The sequence below is a fragment of the Lonchura striata genome, chromosome 2, assembly GCF_046129695.1.
Source record: "Lonchura striata isolate bLonStr1 chromosome 2, bLonStr1.mat, whole genome shotgun sequence".
In the NCBI taxonomy this organism is placed as follows: Eukaryota; Metazoa; Chordata; class Aves; order Passeriformes; family Estrildidae; genus Lonchura; species Lonchura striata.
In genome coordinates, this window is record NC_134604.1 from 102,057,148 (window position 1) to 102,083,191 (window position 26,044).

Genomic DNA, 26,044 nt, shown 5'->3' on the forward strand with positions numbered 1-26,044 from the left:
AAACTATATAAGAGACAAACTCTTTAGTAAGGAAAAGCTATAAAAAACTATAAACTGTTCCACATCTACACCTGCCAAGTCACTTTCCTGAGATCCCTGCTCATCACAGACAGCACTTGCAGCACTGCATGACAGCAGTAAGTTAAAGCTAGCACCTATATTTTTTTGTAAAAGGTTAGCATCTGCAACTTTGTACATAGGGATTAGGAATGGTAAATACATGAAAGCTTAACTCCATTACACCACAGTAGTTCAGCAATGAGCAGGAGTGGCATCTTCACAGCATTTCTCTCTTAGGGTTACACATGGAATAGTCTCAATCTAATGTGTAGATAACTTCTGTAAGATATTACTTGAGAAAACAAAGGTACAGGGAGTTAAGAAGTATAGTGAACTACATAGACTACTTCCTAGCAGACCAAGTACCAAGTCACCTATTCAGTAAGCTTTTACCTTTTTTTACTTTTATGTGTACATTTCTTCTATCAGCATATATTGCACACCTTGGTTACCTTCCCTTGAAAAAGGTATGATGTTATCCTGTCCTTCTCCTGCACTGTATGGAGTGTAACCATTGCTATAGTTTTGGTTTGCCCTACAGTTTTTCAAGGTAAAAAACTAAATGCAACTCAGCCATCTCCTCTGTCATATTTAAATTATAAGTGACAGCTTAGTTTGAAGACCTAATTTAAGAAAGAAAACAGGCAATCTGAATAAGGCAGAGGAGGTTGGCCTTTTTTTCTCAAAAATTCACAGTGATTTTTCTGAGTGAAAGAGATCAAGTTAGGAGTCAGCAACATTACATTACAAGCCAATTTTCATACAAATAAATGGAAAAAAATTACATTTATCAACTCAAAAAATGCAATTACAGGCTATAATCAAGAGCAAGATGGGCACTGGAAAGAGATACTCAAAGTATTTCTATATTCAAATTATCAAGCCCAGAGCTGGAAGGTTATATGCAGCATCATACAGAAAACAAAAATGGTTTAGTGGCAGTTTTATTCTCCCATTTTGAGAAGTAACAAGAAACACAACACTGAAGAGTTTATTCATAAGAGCCAGTCCTTCTCAGCTGTTGATTACTGCAGAGGGCTGGGAAAAGGGCACTGGAAAAGACACACCAGGACGACAGTTTCTCTTTCATTTCAAAGTGTAACCTCTGTCTACATGCAGGGAGGATGTACTTCCACCAACATGCACTGATTTGAGGCAAGCAGACTGTGCTTTCTTTGGTTACATGCAGAAGACCAAGTCTTGCAGTCCTACTGCATTACCTCCCTAATGCAACCCTTATGCAAAAATGCAGTGATTACCTGAGTATTTTCAGTTCTTTTGCCACAGCCTTTTAAAAACAGGGGCAACTCTCCGCTTTGCAAAGTGAGCTTGAAAGAAGTGAGAACTAAAATCACTATATTATATAGAAGAGATACAATACCTTCCGTTACACATGGAAAGGAACTTCAATTGGCACAAGAAAGGAAAACAAACACATATTTTTAATCAAAAGTTTTGAATTTAGATTTAAATAGCTGATACCTTTTCCAGCTGCTTAAGCAACACAACAGATGACATGAAAGCCATAAACCAGGACATATATTTTTAAGCTTCCTTTCAAAATCTGCTGACTAATTTCTTATTCCATCACGCCAAAGCTCTTAGAGTATACATGTAGAAGTCAATGGGAGAGCCCTGCCCTTCTCTCTTCCACAAGATACTAATCGGAATGTTCCCCTATGCCCAAACAGAGTCATGTGTCTAAAGTAGGACTCTCTGTACTTTATTGGCTGTAATATGAAGGAAGCCATACTCCAAAAGCTCTTCTGCTGGTCTTCAAGGTATCCACAAGACCCAGCTAGCTATTAATGCAAAAAGCTTGCATGAGTAGGCTAGGCTTTGTCCACTCAGGCATTTTTGGAGGTTTTTTTAAAAGTCTATTACTAAGTATGGTGGTTTAGATTCCACATAGCAAAAAAATTCTAAATCCACTAGGAAATGCACTCCAAGCTTTCCTACTGCACTAGGAGTGGAGCTGCAGAGACAATTAAACTGCTAACACAGACCCAGGAACCCAATCCTACAGCTTAAAAAAATGTGCTGAATTGGTGAAAGGCTGCCAGACACCCAGGATCATTGTGAGCTGCCACGGTTACTAACTGGGGTTTAACTCTGCAGGCTCTAAACACCACTGTGTATAGAACCACCTATAGAGTTAATTAGTTGTAGAGAAAGGAAAAACTTGTGTGGCAAAAGGGAATGTCATATGGACAGTCATCTGCAGCTTAACCATATGGACTTTCCATAACCCTTTCAAAAAAAGCATAGAAAATATCAAAGTTATGGCCCATCCTTTCAGTTCTTAAGATCTATTTTAGGATATTATCTCCAGTTTTTCCATCCCCAGACCCCCAATTACTCTACTTCAAATAATTTCTGAGGCACAACAAGGGATATCTCACTGCCTTTGCTTCACACTCTTGCCAGCACATCTGACAAATGCTTTAATAAAATTGAAAAGGAGGGGAGAGGGGGAGCTAAAACTAAAAATGGTTGAAGGTGGAGTTAAACAAAGTGAAGTAAGATCATCATATTTTCAAGAAAGGCTCATATAAAAATAACACAAGAAGAAATATCAAATATTTTAAAAGGTCAACCAACAGAAAATCACTTATGTTCTTCACTATTAACTCATCACAGCTTTGACAAATCCTGCTCAGCTACATCACTTCTGAGACCTTTGCAGTTAACATTAGGCTGCCTCAGGACGGCCTCCTCCTCCTCCTTCTCCTCCTCCTTTTAAATTATTTTCAGAAATACCATACAGTATGCCTAATAGGTGAATCACAGATTCTTTCTACATGCTCTCAAAGACAGGCAAATTCATTTTCTTCAGAGTAATCAATCTTAGTTAAGTAAATGGACAACTCCAAGTATAATTTTCACATTTTAGGTAAAAATTATGAAAATAGATTTCTTAAGACTGGGTAAGGTATCCATAAGTACATTTCATTACTACAAAGGAGGAATAGAGCAACATCTTCTTCTTAAAAAATAAAAAAAGTCCTTTTTTTTTCAAGTGATATGAATATGGTGCTTTGTGCCTAGACTACAAAATAAATAAGGAAAAATAATGCAGCTTAAGTAGTTTAACTCTTCCCTACTATATGTTCTGCACTATCACTGCTCCCATTAAAATCACAGCCAGAAATTCTTCACTCAAAGCCTAGCAGGACAAAGCCACACACACTAGCACACCTGACCCCTCCAGCAGCCTCACCCATGGATCAGGTGGGTGGCAGAGCTCCCCACTGCCGTCGGGCCGAGCGCGCACTGGGATCCCTGCACAGGCTCCGCTGGGGCTGCCACCTGGGCAAACGAACGGGAATGTGAGCGCAGGGCAGAAATGATCTGTGAAACACTGATTCCACAGAGATACCAGCCTGCCCAACAAACTGTGAGCCTGTCCTGTCGGAGTCCAGGACATCCCTCTGGCTGCCCTGGCTGTCTCGAGACCCTGGCAGGGGGCTCGGAGACCCTGGCATGAAATCGAAAACATCTGTGGCTTTGATTTTAGCCTGTGGAAAAAGCTATCAGTTTTGTATGAGGAATTACAAGCCACAAGGGTTTGAGTAGTGTGATATTTGAATTAACACAGGGTGGAAAAGTAGAATTTTGGAATTTTTAGAATGGGGTTCAAGAGGGTACAAGACAGAAGAATTTGTGCGTGTCCTAGCCTTCTTCTCCTTTGTCTTGTCCTTCATGTCTTGGTGTGATGGTGACACTTATGTATTGGTCCAAGGTAGAGATTCACAGTCTAACATGGGTGATGGGAATTGGTAAAAAATTGTAAACATAGACATGTAGTTTTGAGAATATAAGGTGGGAGCTACCCAAGGCTCAGGGTAGACTTCCATGGCTTCCTTCCTAGCCAGAGCTCAGCAGGTCAGAAAGAGAATGTTATAGATAAGAAGAAATAAGCAACCTTGAGAACACAACTGGAAGCATTCCCGGTTCCTTCTTTGGCTGTGAGGGCTGGGATAAAGGACTCTATGATCTCAGGGTCACCCTGACCCTCTGAACTCCGAGAAATCAACACTAACAAACTGCTTTCTGGCCCAACAAACTTTTTGCACAGACAACCCCATCCAAATACCATTGAGAGCAGAAGCAAATTTTTAGTGAAGGTGAGTAACGTGTGTGTTGTGTTCACATTCGCTGCTTCTTTCTTCATATTAGCTTTGCCTTTGCTATATGAATCTGAATATATTAGAAAAGAAAAGGATAATAAATAACAAAAAAACCCCCAAAAAAACCTCACCTCACCTGTCCTTCCAGCAGCACCAGAGTCCATAGACTGAGGAACAAGGGTACATTGTAATTCTTTCAGTTACATGTACATAACATAACTTGATAATGCTTTTTTGTAACTTACAAAAGTTACAGGTTGTTTTATTTTCAAATACACTGTAAATGTCCCTCTACCTAGTAGTATACAGTAGAATTACTCTGCTAGGTCATAGCCTGTTCCACTCTAAGATGTAGTGCTGACACAGTTATCTTGGATTTGTTTGGTTTTTTTCCAATTGAAGTGGTAAGCTAAGATTTCATATGGATACAAAGGATTTTCCCTACATCTATCTCCTTACTAAGATGCTTCAACAGATCATACCTCAGCTGGGCTATGGTAAGAGTGACTCTACCTCCCAAACCCAGATTCTCCATTCCCTATGCTGAGCACTCTGTGGAGGAGTTTACATACCCTGTATTAAATGGTAAAATATGGTGACACATGCCATTGAAGAAGAACTAAAGAAACATGGGGAATTTAGACCTCTTTTGTCTCAGAACCAGATGCAGGGGGAGGGGGACGACTGTGGGAGATGACAAACATTCCCAGGCTCTTGAGAGAAATTGTAAGAACATGGAAACAACAATAATGTGTATTTTCATGATCCGTAAGAGAGCAACCACAGATTGTGAAACAATCCTGAAGCACTTTGTTATGGTGATTCAGACTCATTCACCAGCTCAAGGGAAAAACAAGCATTCTATCACCACCAGCAAAAACCAATCACTTCCCACCTCCTCATCCCAAACAGTTTGCACCATTTTGTTCTAACAACATGCAGAAGTTTTCAGAGGGAGCCTATTCCAAGTCCAACCGAAGGATCCAGCAGTGACAATTCTGGTTGAATGAACACACCCTTCAGGACCTTGGTATTGCCAGGTCAGACAGCAAGTCAGCTAGAGAGGAAAAGAATATTAAAAATAAAAATATCCCTTCATTTCCCAAGAGCAAGCCCTCATAATGAAAAGGCTTAGAGTGATCCCTAAGTCCCCTTTCCACAGCACTCGTGATGTGCTCAAATGGATGAATCCTTATATTAGACTCCACACTTGTGAGAAATAAAAAAAGATTCAAAATACTATCAAAAGTGGAAAGAAATATTTCAACTGTGCAACCAAGTATAGTTACTTTTTGATTACCTTTAACAATCTTTAACACAAACTATTTTGGTTTTATTTGAAATTAAAACTATTTTGTCTCATAATAGACAACAGCTACCAGAGCATACAAAAATTCCTGATTTTAGCTTTCATTGCTTTTTTTACTATTCATAACATCTTTAAACTGTCTGCACCAAGGAATAAATTCAAGTAGAATATTTGTAATGCACTTACTTCCCTCATGAGTTGTATGCTTCTAAATCTATTTAGTGGGCTCTGGAACAGTACAGATTTTGTAAGGGTGGCTCATACTATCCCTGCCAAGCAATGAGCAGATATTAGCTATTTCAGTCAATACTGTATCTATTTGTTGCCTGAGGAGATTTTTTTTTTTTCTTATGACATATAAGGAAATACACTCTGCTCTTTTGTGATTTTTTTTTTTCTTCCAGGAAAATAAAACCATAACACAGCACTAACAACATTTGCATTTCAAGCTGGAGCCCTCGTATTCAAGATCTAACAGTTTAATACACACATGATGCTGCACAAACTGGGGATAAAAATATACATTATGAACAGGACAAGCAGTACAATATTTTCAGGAAATAAAATTTTAATTCACATCAGCTAACTGTACAAATATAAGATGAATCAAATGTAGGGCAAATAATTATTAATCAAATACATGGTACTCTTTGGCACATGGATTAGAATCATACATAGAGGTAAGTATGCTTCTCACTAATAATAAGTTTTATATCACATAAATAAAAATTTCAGCTAAAACTTAGATTTATCTTTAATTGCTTGTTGATATTTATTTCAAGCATCTTGGATGAAAACAAGGCTATAATATTTGGCTGAGGAAGCAGTTAAATTTTATGGCTTTTTAATAGCTTGCTCAAATTAAAAATAGGGAAATGTTTATTTTGTACAAAAACATACTTTCTTTGGTTCTGATTTACTTAAAGCTATGCTTTAAGTTACAACAAAATTGACCTACTTTTGTCCTCTTGAAAATGTAACTTACACTATACAAATTTCATAGGAACCCTTTAGTACTTTCCATTATTGCAAATGATTTCCTATTATAAAACTATTTATCTAGGTATTATCTTGACAATTCTTTTTAAAAACTAAATTACAAAATATTTGCTATTTTAAAAGCAATGTCAGGATCTCAGGGTGGGAGCAGGAAGCTTTGGATGAAGTAGCTTTAACAATCCTAAAATCCTAAACTTTTGAAAAGCACAAGTTTTAACATGTCATGCCTCTAAATATTACCATGGGTAATATGTATACAAGGAATACACTTTGAGGTATCCACATTTTAAAATCTTTCAAATATGGTAAAGTATAATTATTTCAAAATTTAACAAATATACACAACTGACAGATTTAGTAATAGTTGTTAAGAGCTCTATGGATTTCATTGTCACTCACTACTGCCACACATGCTGGGATGCTCAAGTGTACCCCTCTCATGGCAGCCCCGGGTGCAGAAATTGGCTCCAAGCCCAAGCCTTGTGCTCCCAACAGCCCCTGGCAGTGCCACAGCAAGAGGGAATCACCAAACATCATATTGGAGGAGCAAAAGTACTGGGGGAGGAAGAGCATTTATATTGAAATAAGGACCGGGATCAAAACCTTGTCAGGGAAGTAAACAAGGGTGAAGCAGAGCTAATTCAATGGGATAACCTGAGATGAAAGAATGGGGAGATGGAAAGGAAACACAGAGCCAGAGGAAAGAGGAGGAGGCCTGGCATGGCTGGAACAAATATGACAAGCTTAAGAAATCCCAGAGGTGGCAGCGAGGAAGGAGCAGTCACACCTGACATGGAAGGGAACACATGGGAAGGGCAGAAGCTCAGGAGTAGAAAGAGCCAGCAGGAAGTGGAGGAGAGCAGTTGAAACCAGATAAGGAGTCTGGATGAGAAAACTGAAGAGGCTGAAGTAAGGCAGGAGCCTCGTAAAAAATTGTCTGCTACCACGTAAGTGACTTGGTACCAAGGCTTTCCTGAAGTGCTGCACACAGTTCTGCAGTAAAGGACTAATCACACTTATAGGCAAAGCAAAGGGCTGGCTCAATCAGTGGAAAGGACACTTGAAAGGGGAAATCAAAAGAGCTTGGCCTGTTTGATACATTGAAAATATGTGTGATTATTTTCTAAAAATACATCAGAGGGGAAGGAATAGTAAAATAACAGGAAGAGAAGAAACTTTTTAATCAGAAATACATGTCATGAGAATAAATGAGCTAAGATCTCCTAGGAATAATTTTATGCTAAACAACTGAGGAAGTTATTTGTAGCCGGGTTTTTTGGTGGTTGTTTTTTGCTTGGTTGGAATTTGGTTTTTTAAATAATAAGATAGGTATATTCAATAACATCTAAAAAGAAGAAAAATAATGTGCCTTTTTTTAGATGTAGAAAGCCCTCAAAGCCATGTCAAGCTAACAAGCCAAAACCCTCCCTCTAAAAAAAATTCTGTCCACCAACACCTTTCACTTTTTCAGAGTGGAACTTGGTGTGCTGATAAGATGAGCTCTCAGAGCTGTGCAAGAGCAGCAGAATATTCACCCAGAGGCTCTGCCCAACAGGGTTCTAAGCTGGGGCTGCCTTTCTTCTCCCCGCCAAACAGCACCAGAGCTTGTAACATGCTCCACTCAAAAATCACACGTGGTTCTGCTCTCTGCCAGCTTTACTTTTAGCCTCTTAATTTCCAATGGCTACAGCGAAAAGCAGGGAGTCAGCAAAACATAGTTTACTGAGACCAGCACACAAAGACAGCTTTTTGGTTTGTTTTGTTTTGAAGCTCTACACTCTGTCTGACTTTAAAACATCTGTAATGCTTTCCTGACCTCTGTGTATAACTCCTCCATAGCTGAAGGAAAGCAGCATGAAAGGAATGATTTTTGCAATATAGAAATGTAATTAGAATTAATGAAAGACCTGTAAAGTATAACAACAGCAGTTCTGGTCTATTCTGGGATACAGTGTAAGTCAAATGTAACACACATGCACATCATCTACCTTGACAAAAGGCTTTGTTCTGTTTTTAACTGCTATTTAATCAGCATCCCACTCACATTTAGAGTAGATCTACTCAGACTTAAGGGTGAAGCCCTTTTCATTAAATTAAATAGGAATTATAGTATTGAGTGGAGATCGGAATTTTACTCCAGACAAAACATTTACCCTGGAACTACAGAATGCAGTAGTTAAATTGTTTAATCTTTCCATTCAGGAAAAAAAAAATGTTACAATATACCACAACTGAAAACATTTCATTTTTATTTAACCAAAGTGGTTCCATAACAATTAGACTTCCCTTAAGCAAAATTATCTAGACATTAACTACAAAAAATTCATCTCCTTTTTGCTATGAGGAAAAAGACACACTGGCCCCACAACAGAGAACTCCACAAAACAACTGGTTAATTATACGTTTCATTCAGTAGTTCCTGGGTACACCTCTAGAGAAAAAAGGCACAAAGCCGTTTCACTGTTAAATCTGGCATTTTGTGGGTAGGATAGCAATGAATACTTTTAGTTTGCATAATTACTTTCAAAAAAGTCTTCTTTATATGACCTCTAATAAATATTTAAATGCTAGTAAAAACTCCAGCTAATCCATCTCCCAACACAAGCAGACTCCAGGCCACCCACATACAATCCTTTTTGCCCTAACTCTTGATACCCAAGATATTTTTTGTTATTTATGTGTTAAAAAAAAACAAACCTTCCTGTTAAAGTCACATTGTTTACAGATGTCCTGCAACCACAAACGAAGGCCTTCAGCTTTGATCATACCCACACCTCAGAGGTTTTGTTCAAAATGGATTATTCCTTTCTGTCTCCTGCTAAGAGAATTCTGAAAGCATGACCCTCTTTTAACCAGTTGTTTTGCCCACCTGCACTAGAGGTACAGTGACAGAGACTACCTCAAACTCATACCTTTGCCATAGGTCAATATTAACTTTCACTTAGCTTGAAACCCTTCCCATACATCAAACTCCCCATTCTTCCACAAAGGCTGACTGTGGGAGAATGCAGGAGGCCAAGAGCACACAGAAAGACACCCCCTCTCACAGGGCAGCTTCCACCTCTGGCATCAGCATCTGAAACCTGATCAGCAACAGCAATGGAAGAGCCTGAGTAAGACCAATCACAGTGAAAGGACTGCTTAGAGTCCTCCAAACATTCCAAATGAGACTAAATCCTTCAAAATGCACCACAAGATCCTATGCAAGAATTCTTTGGGATCTACTGTCTGCTTCTCTATCCTCACTTTCTGAAAGCCATTCCTATGCTAAAAGACACAGCTGCCAAAAAACATCTTTGCTTGTTGGCCCCCACACCATTTTTGTTTTATATTATTTCCCAGCTGTTGCAGCATACCAGCCCAGGTTTTAGTATAGTTTCTTGTCTTCAAAAATGTGAAACACCACTCCCCTCCAAAAAAAATTTTAAAATCACAAAAAAAACCCCAAAACAACAAAAACAAACCAACCCAGATAGAATTCATATGATCAAATGTTACAAAACACCAAGTAAATGCTGAGAAATAAAGCACTCCAACTTATTATCAAGACATGCTTCCCCACATCAATAAAATTACTTTGATTTTTTTACATTATTGCTAGGAAAAAATAGAAAGCATGCCTTTCTAAAAAGTACAGTTCAGTTTAAAACACAGCTGAAAGCTTCCAATCTAATTGTAGGTTTATCCTTGTCTGCATTACCTAACTGCTGCACTGCTTTTTAAGAAACTGTGAAAGTATGTACCATGTAGGTAAATTAATAACAGAAAATTAAAGATCACAGTATATTACATTCAGATTCTGTGCAAATCAGAGTTTTTCCTCTTGTATGGGTATTTGCTATAACACAAAGCAGCATTCAGCCATTCCATCTCTTCCGTGATAAACATAAGGTTGTATTTTCATGTTCTCACTGTGGGTTTGATTCAAACTGCTCTGGGTTCAGAGCTGACTGGCAGCTCAGTGGGCACGAGCTGCCTGCAGATAACCACTCTGAGCTGGCTACAGGCTGTTGCTCAATGGAGTGGTTTCTCTAGAGCAGAAGAGAGGGAGAGAGAGGAGGAAGTGAGAAAGGGAAGAAGCAAAGACAAAGACCTCTCACAGTGGTAAATGTAAAGATAACGCTCTCGGAAAGTTTCTTCAAACTTCTGAAGCAACCTGAAGAAACTTTAGTGTATCCAGAAGTGCTGAGCTGAGGGGCCAAGTAACCATGGCAGGCAGTGCTCACCAGCACCCCACCAGAGCCACCATAAAGCAAAGCCCAGCAGGCCCGGGTCATAACTTCAGTAAGGCAACAGGAGGACAAGAACACTCTAGGCACACTTACTCTCTGCCTACCACCACTGTTGCAGCGCTGGATCTTTGATAACACTGCCCTGGACACATAGATGCAGGCAGGCAGCATCTACAGCTGGCAGGATCCAAGCCATGTCCATTTAAACACTGAAATCCAGATTAGATTCCTGTGCCAACACTTAGACATGCTGTCTGAGCTTCCTGGAACCCCTGAGATCTTCAAATCACCCCACTGCAACTAGTTCCCTATCCTATCAATCCTAAATGCATATTATTTCCCTAAATGCCAGGGAGAAAAGGTGCTCCTCTCACAGGAACCTCGTTCATTAGCTGTAAATGATAGTGATTACAAAAGCTAGTCAAGGAGTCTCAGTCATACCAACCACATAGCATGGATGACCATTTTACAAAGATGCTTGTACAGCTTAAGCTGTTGTGTTTATTTCAGTATGTGAAGGGGTTAGTGTACAGCAGTAGTAAAACCAGGCAAAGGCATTTCTTACAGGAAATTTCACCCCAAAGATCAGCTGACAAAAGTATTCTTGCATAACAGTTAGAGATATCATATTCTTTCGGGATTTCTTGAGATATCTACAGATTACCCTTCTCTATCCTCTTGCTTCCACCATGGCAGACTTTAGACAGAACTGTCATTAAAAGCCAGCCAACAAGCAAGACTATGTTGATTTCTACTTTTATCTTGCATGTTTTTATCATTTGTTTGAATCTTTAGTATCTCTTTATCCACCTTCTTGTTGGAAGATTTGTAGTTTGTTGGATTTGCATTTAGAAAAAAACAGTGAATAATACAAAGAAATCTCTTGGCTTCCTTCACACCAAGGGATGATGTCATAGGGCTGTTGACAATTATTTTAAAACAATCAACCTTTCATTCAGTGATGTGATCGTGCACATTCACACAGCTTGATGAAATACAGGCTTGCTCCTATCTAGAGTCTCAGGATTGCAGCCATGATATCAAGTAGTAGTTTTCCAGGGCTGGAAACATTTTCTAACAATTTCACAGATAAAAAAGAGACACTATCTTCCTAAGTACTTAATCCCCAAACTTTAACCATTATTTCCCAGCCCTCCTATGCTCTAAAAATGTGGCTTCTAACAGAAGATTCATTAAAAATATAATATTTCTTAAATTATTTTCATTGCTGGTAAGCTTCAGTACTGTAATCATTTCTACAAGACTGCCTCTCCAGCTACCTTTCCATTGCTCCCCCTTAGTTTCAGAAGCTCAGCCATCAGCTACAGTGACTGTCTGTAGCACTGCAGAGGGAGAGAGAGAGGAGGATGATTCATCTGTGTCTCCAACCAAGATCTCTGAAGAGGAGCTTCAGCTTAAACGTGAGCAAGAGAACAGTCATTTTAAAAACAAGAAACATTCAACTCTGACTCCTTCAGCTGCTACTTGGGAATAAAAAAAAAAAGAAGTGGCAAACGAAAGTAACTCTCTGAGCTCCCGAAGACAAATTAAAGCAGCCTCGTTGGGGGAGAAGTTGTGCCAAAATTATTTGAGGTGTCCAAATCCTTAAAGGACTATATCTACCCAAGGAGTTAATAACACATTATTCACCTAGATTTTGGCCTGGTCTCTGGTGTGTACCTGTCAAAGGAAGGATTAGGAGTAGCTGAAGACTTGCATATGTTTGCCATTTCTGTGCAATCCCAACAGTCCAAAAGAAGGAAGAGGTTCCAGGATTTGTGATTTTTCTCAATTATTAAGGGCATTTTCATAAACAGTAGAAGTAGCACAAAATCTCCAAAACAGTGCATTTCAAGATGTTTTCTTCACATCCAGTTTTAAGGAGGAAACAAGGAAAAGTAAATCCACAACACTGCATGCTAATTGCTAGTAATTTTCCACGTTCTACCAAATCAGAAGGAAGAAGATATTCCACTTCATTGATCCCTTCTAATTAGTGCATTATGATCCACAGGGTTCTCCATTGGTATCTTGTCTTCCTTTGTTTCAGGGATAAGAAACTTCATACCTGGTTTCTCATGTGTTAAAGTTGGCATCAAAGACATGACCTGAAACTACAGCTTCCAATTTTAGGACAGTGCCATGGTGCACAGGCACACAAATTTTCTTTATAATTCAGTTTGAATTTTTAGATTGGAAATGTAACCTTTTCAGAAGTCTGAATGCCAGCAACTGCTTCCCAGGCCTGATAAAGCAGTGATCACTGGAGAATCAGTTCCTCCAGTACCATTGGTGGCCAGACTCCACAAAGTGCAGGTGCAGAAAAGCTCCTGTGCCTCCACATAAGAAGAAGCCTTGGAAAGTGCTGTCACAGGCTCCCAGACACAGCCCAGTGCCCAGCACCTCCCACAGTGATCAGGAACAGGACCACGAGTGAGGCCGATAAGCCTGGGTTTGGAACAAATTCCCAGGCACCCTCTGGAGACCTGGAACACATTCAGACCTACAAAAGTCCAAGGGTAACTTGCTGCCATTTTGCAAAGGGGATAAACTTCAAATAAACAAACATTTTTTTAATAACTACAAAAATTCAGGTTCACTGTTAAAAAAAAAAAACAACAGAAAACTACATTCCTGCTTTGTACCCATGCTGCATTCCTGCTAATACAGACAGATACTTCCTCTGAAAAAAAAAAAAAAACAACTGCTCTGGCACCTGAGCAGGATTTTGTTCAAGAAACACAATAAATCCCTAGTGTCACTGCAAAGATTTGAATGCCCATTCCAAAAAGTATAAAAAGGAAAAAAAAAATTAAGATAATGATACACTGTTATATGTTTAAAAATTCTAACAACATTGCAGGAATTAATGAAAAAAAGATTTCCTAACACTTTCACTCATTTCTTTTAACATTGGTAAGAAAAATCCATGCAGCATAAAACAGTATAAATCCATTGAGACAAACATTCCCTGAGGTATGTACTACATAATAGCTGTAGTGGAAGCTATGCCAGTAACTAATTAAACTTATGCCTCAGGCTTTAGTGATGTCAATTCATCTATTCCAAATTTATTCTGTTTTTAAAGAGCAAGTAGATAATTTTCTCTATGAATTCTATCATTCTTTAAAAATTAAAAATTCATTACTTAAGATCTTTTAAAGTAGACATACACTGTGGAAAAAATGTGTTTGATATGATAGGCTATCATATTTTAATAAATATGGTAAAATGCCCTTGTGAATGAGGTGGTCAGCCCATCCAGGCATGTGAAAACTCCTTTCTTCCTAACAAGAAATGAATGGCTACAGAAAGGAGCTTTGCTCTTGGCAAAGGTAGCTTCTAAAAACTCCTACAGAAAACCAGGTGCTCATCCAAGATGCTACTTTTCACACTATATGATGACTCTTATCTCAAGAGTTACAAATTTTCATTAAATTGAGGCATTTTTGGGCTGTAAAATCCTCAAGGTTGGGTTATTTATGAAAGTAAACTACAACAATAGTCATTCTTCCAATTTCAGCAGAATGGCTATAAAACTATGTAGAAATAGCTTCTGCAATAAACTTCTGCAGCCTTTAGCTCGCCCTTGTTGGCTTCTGTCAGCATCTTCTCATGAAAAGAGGACAGTCATGTCAGTTCTTCCTGTGGTTCTTGTTACAAGGTTTGCAAGAAGGCAGCAAAATTATGACAGTACCTCTTCTTCTTAATTGCATCAGAATTCAGATTCAGTGTCTTCATAGCTATTGGTAAATTCCAATTTATGCAATTCTGCTTTAAAGGGCAAAATAACTTCCATATTAAGCAGAAGTTCTAGTTCATCCTCAAGCTCCACATAGCTGACAGAGCCCTCTGATCATACTTCTTGCATAATCACTTTAGGGACACTAGGTTCACACAAACATGTTGTTATTTGAATCAGTCATGTATTACCAAAAAGAAAAAAGGATATGTATACCTGAAGCTCAAATCAGAAACATAATGTCATTAGCTGGCTTTGCTTTCAGCATGCTACTCTGAAAACACAACTACATGTTATTTCTCCTTGCATCAGATCATGCTTGAATTTATGCAAACATTGTGTAAGTGGTCCGACTTCACAAAAAATGAACTGCTGTTTGCCATCTGCACTGGTAGTGTTGTACTGCACAACATTAAGCTTCATTTAGCATTGTTTATGCTCAAAATGTCCCCAAACACTATTGATGAGACTGGTTAAGTGCTGGTGTCAGAGAAGCCACAACAGCAGCCATTATAGAGCTTACAGAAGTTCAGAGTGCGTGTTCTTCTTGAAGGTTCAGCTTTTACTGTGAGCAAATATTAGAAGTGTCACTGAGTTTTACAGGCAAAGGGACATAAAAGCATGAACAATTTTAAATAATGTGGTCATTAATTGGATATTAACCAGGTATTCAGGAGAAAGAAAGTTAGGTTCATGCAGGTGTTCAGTTCTTAACATGCTGAGTACTTCCAGCCCTAAGGCCTGAAGTATAATTAGCTGCAGAACGAAGACATGCTGAGCTGCTCTAGCAGAAATTCATCACCATCACCAAGAGCTGCCTCTCATACATTCCAGGGGTACTGTTTGCAGAGATCCCAAACACAAGAAATCACAGCTGACTCTGATCTTTAGATGCAGCCAAGAAAGATGGTCTAAATACTACTTGCCACAAAGAGGAAAAGAGACTTCAGAATGACACTCAGCCTCTGCAAAGGTAATAGATGCAAGGGCTACCTTCTGCCACCTCACCTTAATACAACAAAGCAGATCTACCTGATTCAACTTCTAAGATTTTGTCCTTGGACAATAAGAATTATTTCTTATTAATTTCATTTAAAAGGGTGAGGTTTCAAGAAAGAAAAAGACAATAAACCACCTCTGTAGATGTAATTTTAAGTGACAGCATTGGTCCATGCAGTTTGCAGGTTTTTCTGCTTCTCTTTAGAGACTGTGAAAAAGCTCAGAGTATGGTTTGGAGATAGATAAGATACACACACATACAGAGTTAAATATTAAAATATTCAAACAGCAGTGTAAATTGAAGAATATGCACTTTAAGATTAGCAATAAGCAGTGCAATGCAAAGGGAGCTATAGATTAGACTGCATGAGCTTTGGATCAAATCCATGAAGGTAACACTGCAACTCACCAATAAGGAAAGATTTCATAAAACAAAGCTATGTAAAGTAACTGCTGGTAAGTGCCTATCAAAAGTGAACCCCTAAAACCAAAAAGAAAATCAGAGAAATTGATTCTGATTACCAGTTATTGCAGTTTTAAAGGAGGCTAACTGGGGGGATCAATATGAAGTCACCATGGCACATTTGAAAACACCACAAGATAAAAATTTATTACAAACACAGACATCTGTCTTTGTCAGTACACAGTGTCACAGGATTTTTAAATCCAAGAACTCATCACTGCTTCTATTAAACCTTAATAATCTCGGCACAAATAGAGTGAGGGCCCTGTGGGCTGGCTCCCAAGAGCCACTCTGCTCCACCTCAGGGCTCCAGTTCTTAACTTCCCATGCATTCCATCAACTTTTACTTGTCTTTATACCAAACGTCTATGAATCAGGTGCAGTAGAGATGGTTTACAGACAGATGGTTTATGGTCTGCAGAGAAAGCCATGGGGGCATGCTTTGTAGCAGCTGAGGAAGATGCAGTAGCAGTAGCATTAGCAGTAGCAGTAACTGAGGCAGAAAATGGAAGAGAAAACATCTAAAAAAAGAAAAACAAACAACCCAAAAAACACAAACCCAAAAACCTAAAAGGAAACACAGCAGAGCTGGTATGCTGCACTTGAACATTACTCTGCATTTCCTCCACTGTGCTTTCATCTTAGTGTTGCCTGGGTTTTTTTTAACTACATTTACATTTTTCAACACACTACCCTGGGTCACAGTGCCTTATTCAAGCCTTTTAACCCCAACCCACAGCTTCACTCCCTTTCAATCACCCTTCTTGAATTCAGACCTTGTTAGCAATGCAACAGAAACTTTTACTCTGGACACTGCTCTTTCCATCCTTTTATTTCTTTATTTTTATCTGTTTTAACAGTGGTCACCAGTTTTAACTCTTCAGAACAGCAAACATGCCCCAGCCATTACAATCTTCTCCCTTAACTGCTCTGTCATAATTCACTGTTCCTCTTTTTTACTAAATTAAGCCTAATGTCAACCTAGTACCAGTTTCTCACAGGTTTGTCCTAGAGAGGCAAATATTCTATTTCTAAATGTAATCTAGAAAATTTTCTATCCTGGCTGACCTCTGCCAAATGTTACTGAACTCAGGCACAAAATTCTACTGCAAGATTTTGTGCTTTTTGTATTTCTCTCACACAAGTACAATGTGTTTAGAACATGCCTGCTGAAAATAATTTTTGCTTCAAGACAGAATGGGCTGCTCAAGTGCCCTGTTCTGAAAACATCCTGTTCATACAAAGCTTCTGTCTTAGCAGAGCCCTCCATGAATGACAGAAGAGGAGTGTGATTCATTTGGCAGCTAAATTATTTAAATAGTTCCACAATGGCATATAAAGGCCCATATACATCACAACATTTTTTTTTCACAATCATTTTTCTTTTCATTTTCACTCAATCATTTTTTTCTCTGAATTATTAAATCCTTCTTTGCTTACTTCATACAGTTTGGGAATTCTATGGCTGTAAGAACTCATAACAGAAGGTTAAAATTAGCAGTAAAAGAAAGGGTTGTAGGGAAAACATGGCTCTACGGAAATGTGAAATGGAGTCTATTTCAGGTAAGTGAAAAACCCAACACTCATTCATATATAACTTCTTCAACAAAACTCATCCCAGTCAACATCCTGCTTTACCAGACAGCACACAGGTGGCTCTCTGGCTGACAGATGAAGTTCACAAACTAACACACACTCTTAATCATCCCACACTTACCCACAGGCCAACTAGTAAAAAGCAATTTTGGAGAAAGGGCCAAACTGTATGTGCAGCAGCTAAGAAGAGAAAAGCAGTCCTGATGGCATCAAAAAATTCAAACCAATCATTAGTGTACAGCTCAAAACAAGCCTCAATCTTATCATGAGTTTCAGAGACAGTTATAGCAATTGTGAGTAGCTAGAGAAATATATTAAAAATTCCTGTGATTTTCAAAAGACCACACAGACTTTGCTTCTCTCATAGTTTTGAGTCCATTTGACAAATACAGGCCCATGAATTCCTCCACAGAAAAAGTATTAAATGGATAACGGATGAGTCAAACTCTAAACAGGGTGCAATACTGAAGTTTAATCTGGGTTACTGTGTATCACTCCTTATCATGTGGTGTCTGTCCAGCATGTGTTGTAAAATAAAACATGAGAAGTGCTGCTTGTACTCTCAGGAGAACGAAAGCCTACCTTACCACACTTTATCAAGCACAGAAAAGACCTTACAAGGACAAAGAGCAAACAGGATTGATGAAATACCATGGGAGAAAAAAAACCCCAAATAATGTCTTAACAAGATGAGGAGAAAGTATAAAGGAACATTTCTAACCACAAGAGCAGAGAGATTCTTGAGCAGCATTTGCTGGGCATAGCAACAGTGCATCTTCATAAATGTAAAATATGGAGCCTACAAGAGTAAGGGGATGATATAAGAGATGTTTTCCAAATTCATTCCTACACCAACTCATACATACACACTTACAAACATGTTAAGCAATTACCTCACCCCTCCCCTCTCTGAGTAGTTTGAAGATATTCAGAGTAACATCTTCATTAATATTCTGATTTTTTTTTACTTTTATGTTTTTATATTCCTTTGTTTGCAAATTTTCTCAGCAATTACTTTTAACCACTCTTCTCCCTCTAGACCATTTTACATCAGATAATTCCTGATTTTGTATTGCTGACTTTCACAGAATATGGATACTCTGTAGATGCCTACTTTCATGAAGGGTTACTTATGACTTATAAGAAATTAACAACTCACCTCTTCACAGTTAAAGGTCACTTCAGAAATTGTGGCATATGGGAGAAATAATGAGGGAGGAAAAGGGATGCACTTAAAAACATAGCCTGAAGAAAGCTAGGTTTTGTTTAAAAAAAAAAATCAACTAGAGGCACAGTCCACTCATCCCATTCAAATGCTTTAAGAATCATAATTTCATAATGTTACTAAAATCTCCTTCATTCTTGGCATAAGTGCATGTGTGTGTGTAGGCATATCTTTAATTGCAGTGTGAAAAAAGTTGCTCATTGAAAGAGCATGTAGCTATAATTAGAAGTGGAAACTATAACCAACACAACTTGATTATACAGAAAAGGCACTGCTTACTCTCAAGATAGAGACTCTAGGTGTCTTGTACTTCTACCAACTCTCCTGTTTACTACTCCATATTTGAGTGATCCCTCTTGAGCCAAAGTACTGTGATCCAAGTAATTGCTTTTACAGGCTGACAGAATGGCCAAGACAGGAAGGCAGCTCTGCAGATTGCTTAGTCCAACCCACTGGCTCAGAGCAGGGCCAGTGAGAGCAGGAGAGCAGGATACTCAAGGCTGTGTTCAGCTGGCTGTTAATTACATTCAGGGATGAAGACTCCACAATATCCTTGGACGACCTGTTCCAGTGTTTGGCCAAACTCAAACATTTCTCTTATGTTTAAAAGATTTTCCTGTATTTCAATTAATACCCACTGTCTCTTCTCCTTCCACTGTCTACTGCCAGGAGGACTCTGGCTCCACTTTCTGTACGCAAACACATCACGTATTCACACACTTAGTAAGATCAGCCTGAGCCTTTTCTTCTCCAGACTGAACAGTCCCATCTCTTTCAGACTCTCCCCAGATGTCACAGGCTCCAATCTCTCAAACACCTTCATGGCCCTGCACAGGACTCACTCCACTCTCTCCATCTCTCTCTTGTACCCGAGAACCCAGAACTGGACACACAACTCCAAAGGCGCCTCACCAGCAAGGAGAACGGGAGAAGGATCCTCCTGCCCACAGCACTCTGCCAAAAACAACCCAAGGAGCCAGCAGCTGCCCCTGCCACAAGCACACCCTGCTGCCTCATGCTCTGCTTCATGGCCGCCAGGATCCCTGGGCTCTTCTCCACAAAGCTGCTTCCCAGACACCCAGGCACAGCCTGTACTCATGCCTGGGATTATTCCTCTCCAGCTACAGCACCTGGCATTTCCCTCTGCTCATGAGCATCCTGGCAGCCCATTTCTCCAGCCTCTACAGGCCTCTACACATGGCAGCATGACCCTCTGCAGAGTCAAACGCTGCCAGTTTTGCAGCACCTGCCAACTTGCTCAGACTCCTCTCTGCCCTGTCCTCCTGCCCATTGCTGCAGACACTCAGCAGCATCAGCCCCATTTCCCACCCCTGAGACACCTCTGCCAGTGACCAGCCTGCAGCTGGAGATCCTGCTGCCCTTTGGGTCTGGCATTTCAGACAGTTTGTTCCACTCACCTCTACTGCACCTCATCACTTTGTCAACTTATGGCAGACACTGACAAAAGCTTTGCTGAAATCAACATAAACAACATTCACTCCACCAAGTCAGCGATCTCATGGTAGAAGACTAACAGATTGTTCAGACGTGACTTCCCTTTCATAAATCCACACTGACTGCTCCCACCACCTTCTTGTCCTTTATATGCTTGGAAATGGCCTCTAGGAGGTAAACATGAAGCTTGAGTTCCCCAAATTCTTCTTCTTTTCTTTCTTGAAAAGGTGATAGACTTTTGCTTTCTGCTATTCTGCAGAAGCCTTCCCCAAGGTTCTTTCTGAGAAAATAAATTTTCTGTCTCAGTTTAATCTCCTCTAAGATTTTCTTCTGGATGAGACACCATAGCAGATCTGTCTACACTATGGTTATGATGTATCAATGAAAATAACACTTTTTTTTCAGATATCAGGCTGGGTTGCAGGATGATAGAGAGAATATTTTAGAATTCTTCATAGTGTGGAAGCAAATATGACCCTGGAGTTACTTATTGATATTTCACAGAAGAAAACAGGCTTCCCAAACCCAAAACACTGCAAATAAAGTTACCTATACTTTTGTAGTCAATCATAACACCGACCAAGCACTCATGTGAGCTCAAGGATAAGAAATGAAGCCATTGTAAGACATAAATCTACGAGCAATTCTAACACTTGTTGTTACACAGCCGTGATTAACTGGAACACCACCTTTGAGATTAAAACGTAATTTTTAGAACATATATACAACCTGGCAGCTACAATTTTCAAAATGACCATATATTACATAAATAAAGCATCCAACTTTCCTGTGGGGAGCTATTAGACCACTGCTTTTTCAGAGATGCCTGAATGTACATGGTTTGTCCTGTGCCCATTTTTCAATGTTTTTCCTATTTATTCTTTTTATTTCCTGATCAAACTTGTGCTTCTTCAAGCTTTGCTTAGTCACACCATCATTACCATTTGCATGGAAGCAATCTAACACAGTACAAGCTCTACAGCTTTTATCTCTGCACACAAGGTTTTGTGCAACCAGAAGAGGAGCTTGCAAGGCAACAACCACTGAACACAACTTTGGGTTTGGGCTAGCATAGCTATGGTTTCTGCAGTGCACAAAAATGCTTCATTAACATTTCAAACAATGTAATTTAGTGCCTTAGCTGTGTTTTCTGTGATGATCTGTTCAGTAAAGTTAGCTTACTATATGTTCATGTTAAAGAAGATTTTCTTGATACCCTGTAGGTATCCTTTTCACTTAAAAAAAATGCTAGAGAAACTGTGTAATCACTCCTTTCCATCTACTAACTGTTGAATACAAAACCAGAAGTTAATGCTAATGTTTTATGGAAAATAACTACTTATTTGGATATTAAATGCTGTCCAAGTATATTTCACAGCTTCCACAGCTGTCATTATTCATTCTAACCCTTTCTCTTGAGAATAAAATTGGAATATTAACTACTCTCTTCCAGTCATAGAATTCAAACCTTAAACTTCCTTCTTCCAAGAGAGGCAGGTGGTTAATGACTGTATCCAAGAGCAGGTATATATAACTAAGAGGCATAGTTGTAAATTCCTTGGAGAGGACTAAAAAGAAAGATACAAAAGGAAAAGGGAAAAAAAGGAAAATACTACAATGCAACAATGTGCTATATATGTTAAAAACCAAAGTGGAATTTCCTAAAATGGTACATATTTTCAAATTTCTGCCAGCATAGCTGAAGCAGGAAGACTTGGGGGTGATTGCAATTGAACCAGCAGAAGCCCCTGCCACTGACTTAAAGCAGCAGAACTGGTTTAACTGATGGTACAGCCTGCTTGCTTGCTGTGCAGGGTTTTACTATGTGGCCCTGGAGCAAAGCTTTGCCTTAGAGTTGCTGCACAGCAGAAGCTCCCTGGCAATACTTCACACTACCACCCTTATAATCATGAAAGGACAACAGAGCAGGAGGTGCAAGCTCCTATCATAAGCGAGGCTGCTCATCCATAATGTTCACAAAGAACAATTTGGTTTTGTATTGTCTGATGCTTTTTACTCCTCATCAAAAGCCACACCCATTCATAAAACACACACACACACACACACACACACACACACACACACACAAAAACAAACAAACAAACAAAAAACAACAACAACAACAACAAAAAAACCACCACTACCAAAAAGAATATTTCAAGTGGTCACTGTTAATTCCAAGAAGAAAATCAAGGACTTCTGTTAGTGCTACCAAAGGATCCTTACCAGACAATTATGTGGGCATAATTTATTTTGCACACCTAGAAAAGCACTTGTAGTTAATCACTCTGTATTGTCACGGAATCATTATATGTGACATCTTTTCACAAGTCCTGTTTACATGCATTTCCCTGACAGCAGCAGGAATGCAAAATCTTACTACTTTGCGATGAAGTTCAGTAAAATGATAGTGTCACTACAATGGCAACACAATATCAAAAAATGCCATTTCAAGTTCATATCTCCCCCTGCTACTCCGCATCATGCTCCAGTGATGCAAACTTCCCTTTTCTCTCAAGCAGTCTAACCAGCTAATATTAATTTGCTTTAACTAAAAACAATTGCCTGTAGCCAGTATTTATCTTTAATTTCATTGCTCATTGCCAGATCTGATGAGGGGACACTGAGTGTGGGAGCCAAGTCAATTTTTCCAACAACGCAATCTAGTAAGAGATAATAATTTAGCCTCTCCCTGTAAATCCTGTTTTCACTTTATGAATGTCTGAAAACATCAGTAGAAAACAAATACATCTGTTAGCACTCATTAGCAAATGCTGGTGCTGCTGGTTGTCAAAACTCAAATCCCATCTCCCTGTCTGTTCTTCCAGATATATTCTTCAATGGTAGGACTTGAGAATCTCATTTTAGTACAGACAGGCTTAAAAACGTGACTGAGAAAGCCTCCACTAAAACAGTTTTCAAATAGAAACCTCTCTCTAGCACAACCATAATTAATATTTTCTCTCATTCTATACAGTGCTCAGTGTCATGGAGCAGCAGAAGGACACGGCAGAGAGATTGAAGAGGCAGGTCACCAATGCAGTACAAGTAACTCCAGGCATGAGCAAGGAAGCCCTGAAGGAGTTCTTCAGCCCTGGAACTTGTATGCCCAGTTTCAGCTTCATGAGAAAATAAAACCCACACAGAAGCTGTGGGGTGGGAAAGTGGGAAGAGAAGTGCAGCTTCTAATGGAAATATGTGAGTCTGAAAGAAATCTTACTGGGAGTACACAGTACACTCAGCTTAAAGAGACCAAACAAAACCTACCCTTTTCTAAATATCTGAATGTTCACTAAAGAAACAATGCAATGGCAAAAATCCCAGCAAAAAGAAATGGGGTCAATATTACAGTGTCACTGCAAGTGTCACCAGGGTTCAGAAGGGCAAGCAACACATGCTATTTCCTTGTGCAAACTCTCATATAGGAAAAAACCCAGTCCTTATACAATTGCTTAGTGGAGTAAAAAAGGTTGAATTAATGGATCCTAAAGGATAAATTTTCCTTGTTTTGTATAATAAAATTAAATTGAAAAAAATTTCCTATACCTTAATTTGTATGTTGTGGTTTTAGACCCAGTGTTATTTCTGCATACAACACACATACATCATGCATGCCTACTGCATGGACACATACATATATGGAATTCTGAAAACACCTGGAAAGGGATGACAGTTTAAGAAAAAGCTTTTATTTTACAGTATAATGAGTCATTCTTCTCCCTCTGCTTACTCAACATTTTCCTCTGATGTCCACCAGTTTGACTAGTCTCTAAACAATTTTCACTTTGAATGGCAGGCTGCAGAAGTTCAAACAACCTAGTAAAAACATGTGGGCTAACAATACAGAAACGAGAAAGTTTTCTGTGCAGAACCAGAACCACAGAACAATTAAGAATCATGAAATGCAATGCTCAGTCCCACAAGCACTGTTGTGTCCTCTTTGTCATTCTATCAACTTCAGTGATAGATAATGTGGTAGCTCTGAATTACAGGCATTTTCCATCCATATTTCTCTAATTCGATTCTGGAAGGAGAATAACTCAGGTCAGCTTAGAGAGACTTTTAAAGGAGGAACAGATTACATTTTAATAGCACAATAAAATTGAGCCATGGGACACTGAAGAAGCATAAAAGAAACATGAAGATTTGCATCTTACTTTCTTCTGCCTCTAATTATAAGGCATTCATTGGCCCAGTGATTTGGCAATGGCTGATGATAATTTAAGAACCATGTCTCTGTAGTGCCATGCAGACAACATGACAACACCATGCACTAGGAGAGGCAGTCTGCCCACCTGCTGGCAAAGTCCTGGGGCATCATGATTAGGAAGCTTGGGGTGAGGGAACAAAAATCAAAAGATCATTCAAGCAATCAAAAGTCTTCTAAACAAGTTGGCAAAATCAAAGCTGAATGATGTAATGCTCTTGGCTCCAAGTAGGAAGAGAATAATTTTCAGCCAAAAGTATTAAAAGAGATTTTCATTTGGTTTGTGTTATTGATTAATAGGTAAATAGTAACAGATAAATCAGCAGCCTAAACACACCAAAACATGTTTAAAAGGGAAAACAAGGCTTAGCTACGCTGGTTGTAAGGAACCAGCCAAAATAAAGGCAGTATCTTGTATCCTGAAGCAATCATGAAAATTATAAAAGAAGTTTTTGTTTTAGAGACAGTATCTGTTGGAAGAGTGTTTTTAATCAGGGCTTTTGACAATACTGGCCTATTGCCTCTGGGAAGGCAAATGCAGACTCTCTGGAAGAACGAGTTAAGACCCAATCTTTCAAAAGGTGCAGTGAGTCCTCACCAAGCAGGAAATGGATGAATTAAGGTTTTGTGAAGCACCAGATACATACACACATCACCTTGCACATTCTTGAATGGCATGTGATGCATTATTTCTCTCGATATTCCCATTAAAAATATTCAATAAAAGCAAAAGTCATTCCCACCTTCTGTAAAAATGAAAGGTTTGTCTTGTTCCTTCTCCCGGGGTGGGAAATAGCAATGTTATTTTTTTAAATGTACGCTCTACTTGTTTACCTTCCATCCGTCACCACCTCCTGTCATGACCACTGGCGCTAAGTATCCATCACTGAAGTCTGAAGTGAGAGTGAGTAAATAACCCATCCTATTTCATGATGGTTGTTTACCTGCACCTTTGACTTTTTCCATGGTAACTGAATAACTAGAGTGTCTATATATAAACAATGATATATTTTATATGGCTGTAACAAAGCCAAAAAATCAGGATTAAGAGGCTCATATACACTCGGCTCTTTCCAGCTCTGAAGAGAACAACACGTTCTGCTCATAAACCTAAACTGCTCCAATATACTCTGTCATATTATAATTTTACTAACAGTGCCAGTAAAATTCTAGTAGAGTACATAATTAAGTGACAGTAGGAAATGGCAGACCCTTTAAGGACTGTCTTCACCATCAGCTTCCCTAACAGTTCCCAAAAGATTCTAGGAGGAAACTGCAGCACTTACAGGAACAGAATACAGATCTCTAATTAGTCAAATACTACTTCCAACAGTAGATAGTGCAAGTAGTTTGTCATTCCAGTTGATATTCACTTTATAAAAACATGAAAACTGTTACATGGTCTACACATGATACTTCAGGAAAAACCAGCACTTCTGGACATAGAAGTAAACCCTAAATACAACAACTTATCCAAATAAATTAAAAATGAACACCACTAAACAAACCCCACATACACACATGTATTTACTGTTAATAAATCACAGTGTTTGATCAGAACTAAAGAGTATCAGTTAGAGCAGCAATCTCTAGCTTTCTCTTTTTTTCCTACATGTCCCTGTTACTC

General features: G+C 38.9%; 1 protein-coding gene across 5 annotated transcripts in view; it reads right to left on the minus strand.

Moving 5' to 3' along the window:
• SH3KBP1 (SH3 domain containing kinase binding protein 1) overlaps positions 1–26,044 on the minus strand; it is a 212,161-nt gene that overhangs the window by 151,898 nt on the left and 34,219 nt on the right. The window contains exon 1 of one of the 5 annotated variants that reach the window (XM_077781634.1): positions 3,281–3,355. The exons of the other annotated variants lie outside the window; for them this stretch is intronic. The gene's annotated coding sequence lies outside the window, so the exon portion shown is untranslated. Of the gene's footprint in view, positions 1–3,280; positions 3,356–26,044 lie in introns of those variants that run through there. 5 annotated transcript variants of the gene reach the window in all.